This window comes from Penaeus chinensis, chromosome 31 (assembly GCF_019202785.1).
Source record: "Penaeus chinensis breed Huanghai No. 1 chromosome 31, ASM1920278v2, whole genome shotgun sequence".
Taxonomy (NCBI): domain Eukaryota; kingdom Metazoa; phylum Arthropoda; class Malacostraca; order Decapoda; family Penaeidae; genus Penaeus; species Penaeus chinensis.
This window is the reverse complement of record NC_061849.1, coordinates 26,295,170-26,302,707: the sequence shown is the minus strand read 5'-3', so window position 1 is coordinate 26,302,707 and position 7,538 is coordinate 26,295,170. Positions and strand designations below refer to the sequence as shown.

Sequence of the window (7,538 nt, the reverse complement as noted above, 5' to 3'; positions counted from 1 at the left end):
AGGTGGTGGTCCTCCCTGCTTCATTCAGGCTCACATCTACACCTGAAAGCTACCTGTGATCTTGCTCTCCCGAGAAGAAACAATCCATGTCCTAGACATGGCGACGGTTCATCGTATCAATAGGTAACGCTCTCCGTGCTCCCCCTTTCTATTCAGGACTTCCGATGCCATGTTTTACCAGGTGAGGACACGGGGGCTTTACGTGGCAGCGACTCAAGTGGCGGGGGAGAATACCCTATCCGTCTGTCATCAGAGTACAGGGCTGTAACCTGACCTTGTTCTTGGACCTTTCATCAAGGTTCGGGATTCTGCAGGTGGGTCTCTTTACTTCCTTTCACAGTCACATTCAGAGGTGACAGTAGACGGCTTACAATGGTCGGGAGTTACAATTTTATGGTCAAGCTTCAACTTCACAATATGAAATAAATTACTTAAATGTGAGATGTCAGTAGCATATAACATCTATTCGCCACAAGATTTTACGTAAAAATAATTTGCATGCCCAATAAATTCAGTATCGAAACAGAATATCAAAATTTATATTGTCCATTGTTTAATTTCCCTTGTAACATCTACAGTTTTACATGTTGCCACACATGATATGTACAACCGTTATGTAAGGAAAAAAATTACTCGTATATTTATAAGTAGCTGTAACATGAAATCTTTAAGTCAGATCAGATTTCACCGGAGTTCCTGGTCATATGTCTAAAGCATTTACCATTAATATGTGAGTCCAATATAAAAACAAGCAAATGGCCGGTTTTCCATCTTACTAATTACTGCTCCTTTGCCCCGGGCAGCATGATAAACATGTCCGTTGTTGTTGTTAGCAGTATTGTTATTATTTATTTACACTCCATCTTCCATCTAATGCAGGGAAACCTCTAATGCGTTTATTGAATCATAAAACTTAAAAGAGGTGAGCTTATCAGGTATGATACAGAATATAGTTACTGCTAACTTAAAATATCATTGCATTAATATCTATGAAATGAACAGTATTCATTCACAGGATCAGAATAATAAAAGTGACCATACACAAGGCATACATAAAATAAAGTATAAGATCTAATTTACAGCAAATAACAAATTACATGGAATGACTAAGGTGTAAATAATGTAACTACTACTATGAGTTAAAAAAAAAAACTTCGAGAGTCAATCCTGAAGAAAAATCAGGAGCCGGAGTCCTTAAGGTAGTTCGTTGTCGCTTGCGACCTCGTTCTGGCATCTCCGACGCCATTGGTGTCAAATTGTATCGGTCTTTGCCGTTCCTTTGGATCCATCAGCTGCGTGGAGAGAGGGAGCCTGCTGCATGGGCATCAGCTTGCTCCTCACATTCTTAAGCCCAGGCATTGACTTATTTTCTTTCTGTGGTGGTGAGCTGTCTCACACCACTGGAGAGGACACTCCAGAGACACTGCACAGCGTCGACACAACAGAGTGGCAGTTATCAGGTATAAACTACAATGCTCATTTGGCATAAAAGCAGGTCGAAGAGAGTCAATAATGCCAAAGTCGACATCGACTGGTGGTGGCCGTCTGTGTGTGTGTGGATATATATATATATATATATATATATATATATATATATATATATATATATATATATATATATATATATGAGAGAAAGGTTGCGTCTGCCATTAGGTGTTGGAGTACTGAGGTACGACCGCATCTGAGTGGACCGGTTACCCCCTACCCCCCAGGATTCTTTTGTCTGATTTAACGTCAGCCTCGACTCGGTCATTCGATTTCGAAAAATACGCCTGGGAAATTCTTAGATGCTCTCGTAACGTTAAAAAGAATGCCCTGGTTTTGTTGATGCAGGACTTGCTGGGGACGTGCTCCACCTGGAGCTAGTCTGTCAGCTTGTTCGGGTGGCGGTGTGAGCAAGAGGGACTGCGGGTTGCGACGGGGTAGTAAGTTGGTATAACAGACACTGCCGTCGTTTTCGCTCTATCGCACCGTAGTGCCTGGCCAGTATACAGCTTGCATGACGAGCCGTCTCTACCCTGATGACCTGCTTGAAGGTTGGCCAAGATCGCACACCGCAAAGATGCCGGTATGACGGTTGCAAGTCCACTTGTAGGCCCCTCAGTAGGTTTATGCCTGTTGTCTAATGGCTCGTTATCTTCTCTCCCTCTGTCTTTCTCTGTGTATTTAGTTTATTATAGGTAGTGGGCTACTTTTCTTGGGTCAAGCAACCGCGAGACGATGAGTGATACTTTTGTTATTTGATGATGCGGATAATTGTAAAATACAGCTTGATACTTATGTAATTCCATAAATTAGGGGGATATGAATGGATACACACTACAAAGTGCCAAGTAGCACTTTGGCTAACAGCCAGTACCACTAAAGATTGGGAACCACTGAGATATGCGTGCAAATACGTGGATAAACCATAATCACCAGACAGAGTATGAATCACACAACAAGCCCAAACCTACGAAATTGTAGGGCTACAAGTGGACTTGCAACGTAAAATCTAGCATTAGAGGCATGGAAATGCATTTCTCTGTGTAATTCGAATGGCGCCTCTGTAAGTTGAATCCTGAGAACCAAAACACGTACAAGAAATAAACCATCGGCATTGATCATCTCCAATATCAAATCGCAAAGAAAAGCGGGTAAGTAAAGGAAAACGGTGCTAATCATATTGATCATCTCCAATATCAAATCGCAAAGAAAAGCGGATAAGTAAAGGAAAACGGTGCTAATCATATTACAGGAAAATGCATCTCAGGGGCTCACACCAAACACTTGCATTACTAGATACTAAAAGCTGGGAAAAGGGTACGGATTGAGCGATAGTGGGAGGGTAGGGAGGGAACTAGAGGTGCCATGTAGAATACGTAAAACTGCACTCCAATACTTTAGATGATAGATAGTATTTCAGTAAACAAGAAAACAGACTAAATGTGTGGACCTTCCATGGGGGAACGGGAAGAAGGGATCCCATATGTGAGATGTCAGAAATGTTTAATCCATTGTGTAGTACCTCCTGGCATAGGACGTACAGGATGCCCAGTTACCTACAATAATGACAATAACAATAATAAAGAAGATAATATTATTAATAATAATTTAGAGTGGTTTTCTAATAGATTCGTATGGTGTGCGTACATGTGTGTGCAATACCGGCTTTAGGTACAAGCTAAATTTCAGCACAGGCCCCCACATAATGCATGGGGCCTTATAATGATTCCAGATTTGGTCTGTTGCTCATTTTTACGTCAGGTCATCGTATCAGATCACCTGAGGCCAAAGTAAAATCTAGGTTGTCGACCATGTCTCCTCTTGGAGAGTTCTCTTCCTAGTCAGCCCTCCATGAAAAAGTCTATGTGAGTATATAGACCTTGCTCCACGATGCCTCAATGTACCTGCAGAGTTATACAAGGGATTTCCGAGATTTCAGTCGGTTGGTGGGAGGCACTTGTATAAGCTGCAATTGTGTTGCGGCTTATTTTCTGATGTAAGGGGGGCAATAGCATTCATTGCTGAGGCTAGATAGAATTAGGACTTGTTCTAACGTGTCTTTTCTTGTCCTAAAGCCTGCCTGTCCGAGCGGTGTGCGTGGTTCTAGTATGGGTGCAGGTCTTGTGATCAGAAGTCTTTCAAGAAGTTTAAAGGGGCAGCAAGGAAGAGATGCACACATACACGCACGCACGCACGCACGCACCCATCCACACCCACACCCACACCCACACCCACATCCACATCCACATCCACATCCACATCCACATCCACATCCACATCCACATCCACATCCACACACACACACACACACACACACACACACACACACACACACACACACACACACACACACACACACACACATACACACACACACACACACACACAGTTTTTTTCTCCAAATCTGATGAAACGAGAGTATCGCTTTCGACATGTGCTTTCGATTAAGAGCTAGAGAAGCCTTGAAAGTACGCCGTTTAATGTTAGTCGAATTCTTCCGAAAACTACACAAATCGGTTCGGCAGTCATGAAAAATTAGTTTTCCTCGCCGAGTTGGCTTTCCATAAACTCTTGGCACACTTTGAGAATAAAATATTGGAGTTGACGATTCGAAAGCAAGGGTCCCCTTATTACGTTCGATTTTCTAGCAATTAGACGAATGTATAATATACTGTCAAAATAATGGTTCGAGAATTCAAAATAACTAGGATTACCAATTATGTTTTAACTTGAAATATTTCAGTCTCTAAGAAACGTTGAATCTTAAAAGATGCATTTTGAGAGAAATAGAAAAAAATAGGACTCGAACGATCAGTCGAGACATACCGAGAGGGAAAGGCGACGCTTGGATTGTTCAAAAACAATTTAACACGAGGTAATTATTAAAATTTGATTCACTTTACTTGATGTAGATTGATTGTCAATGAATGGGGAAATCAGTGGTAATATGAAGGTGTTTGATTCGCTTAGAATTACTCCTATGCCGAAAAGGGGGAGGTTAACGTGTGGAGAGCGAAGAGACTGCCATTATTTAGAGAATGTTTTTTCTTCCATCTTGTCAAATAAAAGCAACTTACAGTGTTCTCTCTGAGAAGTTACAGGGAGATGCAATGTACAATTACGTTAGTTAAGTAGTTCCTTTGAACTAAGGCAGAGCTGCTTTAGGAAAGATTAAAGAATGTGTCAATCATTGTAGTTGACTGAAACGTATAGAACGGGCCTCGCCGCATCTTAAGGCAGAGCCGCTTTGGGAGAGGCATCAAAACGTCAGAAGATATGGATTATTCAGTTTAGTTATGTTTAGATAACGTCGCGATGCTTTAGACCATTGGCCATGGCCCAAGGGGGGGGGGGGGCATGGATCAATATGAAAATTATGATGGCTTAGAGTGAATTTGGAAATTTTTCGTCTATGACAATTATGATTAGAGTAAAAAGGAATATATGTAGTGGTTACCTTGACAAAAATTAAGACCCTTTTCATCTATGGTATTTCCCTCGCTAGTTGATAATCACAATGTTGCGCAATATGTGATACTTTGGTGTACATATAGGGAAAATAAAATGATAGTATTTTTAATAAAGGAAAAAATACACTTACTGTTACACAAAATAATCTGAGCAAGCGAAGAATCAAGTCAGAAATTAAGAAAATTGGTCACAACAAATAACTTGTGGAGAGCAAGTGCACGGCAATTGGGTGGGGGTCTGGGGAGACCTTGATAGGGAAATGTGGCAATAGGATTGGTCTCTGGGGACAAAGCCTCCCAGGGTGAGAAAGAATTTTGGTTCACACAGCAATGTCTGTAGTTTTTGCTAGGAGTGGCTGGGGTAATTGGAACTTACCATCAGGAGGGATGCAGTCATTTTGTTAAGAAACCAAAATTCATTTTTATCATATGCAATGGGCAACAACAACAGATTCATGCATGTTACAATGTGAATAATTAAAAAAAAGGAATGATAATTGCAAGGTTGGATGGCTGTGTGAAACAAAAAAATTAACTTTATCTCTCTCATATCAGTAAATTGGAATCTTTCTATAAAGTGTTTCAGTCTTATAGCTATTGGCACCATTGCACTATTCATGACTAATAATAACTGAATCTGAAACGATGAAAGGCACTGAATGGGGCCATCTGGAGATCATTATATAGTAGTTGACGGGGGCCACAGAATAGGAAAGGTTGGCAACCACTTCTTTAGATGGTAATTCTTTACAATAAGAGACTAAGTCCCCAACTCCATCTTGCAAAAAATATTCAATAATGTAAGTTTGATTGAGCATGCCCTTAGGGCACTGCCTGATGGGCATGTTGATAGGAGGTTCTGCCCCTCAGCACCCCTCTGGGAAACTTTGCCTTCACCTTGGTATGCATAGCAAGAGAGAGCTGAAACTCAGGAGCACCAAGTGAACTTAATCTCTGGACGGCACTTTCCGTGATTTTTTCCCTTTATTTATGGCATTACCATTCATGTCTGCAGATTATTTCAGATATATATATGTGTGTATATATATACTTATTAATATATATGTGTATATATATATATATATATATATATATATATATATACTTATGAATATATATACTTATGAATATATATATGTATATATATATATATGTATATATATATATGATATATATATATATGATATATATATATATGATATATATATATATGATATATATATAAATATATATATATATGTATATATATATGTATGCATGTATATATATATGTATATGTATGTCTGTATATATATGAATATATATATATATGTATGTGCATATATATTTATATATGTGTATATATATGAATATATAAATGTATGTGTATGTGTGTATATATGTTTATATATATGTATTTATATATATGCATATATGTATATATATGCATATATGTATATATATGCATATACATACATATGCATGTATATGTGTGTGTATATAAACACACACACGCGTGCACACACACACACACACACACACACACACACACACACACACACACACACACACACACACACACACACACACACACACACACACACACAGATATATGTATGTATGTATATATGTATGTATACACATATACATATTTATATACACATGTATACATGAAAAAAATATATACATATGTACACACACAAACACACACACACACACACACACACACACACACACACACACACACACACACACACACACACACACACACACACACACACACACACACACACAGATATATGTATGTATATATGTATGTATACACATATACATATTGATATACACATGTTACATGAAAAAATATATACATATGTACACACACACACACACACACACACACACACACACACACACACACACACACACACACACACACACACACACACACACACACACATATTTAAATGAAAAAAATATATATACACATATGTATATCATGTATGAATATATATACGTATATGATATAAATACATATAATATATATATGAAAGATGGAATAATGTAATACCGCATTGATATAGTTATATATACATATATGTATATATTATATATAGAGATATAGATATTTATATATGTATATAATGTATATATTTTTATATATATATATGTATATATATAAACGTGTATATATATATATATATATATATATATATATATATATTATATATGTATGTATACACATATATATGCAGAAACTAAACCTAATTTTGAGAGCAAGTGGAACTCTTTGAGTATATCTGTATATATTTGTACTGTATTTCTGTTATAACAGTATAAAACCATAGGATCAAACTAGGCAATTGTTTAGAATACCTTCGCTTGACCAATCAAGACAATCATCTACTACCCATATTGGGTTAACCATTTTTCTGCATATTCATATTTTAGCCTGCAGTTTTCCTCGTACTATTCATGGCCTCCCATTGGGACCAATTTTGTGAGTTTTGTAGGGTTTTTGGGTCATAATTTCTATATATATGGATAGAACAGTGAGGGGAATCCATTGATACCAATATTGTCATGATAGGTCATGTGAAGGTATTC

The 7,538-nt window shown here is 37.9% G+C and overlaps 1 protein-coding gene across 4 annotated transcripts in view; it reads left to right on the top strand.

The window, feature by feature from the left end:
• The first annotated feature begins 208 nt into the window (after nucleotides 1-208).
• The window catches only part of LOC125042265 (RNA-binding protein 25-like), a 34,931-nt gene continuing 27,601 nt past the window's right edge, over nucleotides 209-7,538 (top strand). Inside the window, exon 1 of one of the 4 annotated variants that reach the window (XM_047637816.1) lies at nucleotides 209-314. The gene's annotated coding sequence lies outside the window, so the exon portion shown is untranslated. Of the gene's footprint in view, nucleotides 315-2,612; nucleotides 2,637-4,249; nucleotides 4,361-7,538 lie in introns of those variants that run through there. The other 3 variants (XM_047637817.1, XM_047637814.1, XM_047637815.1) reach the window with 3 other exon arrangements.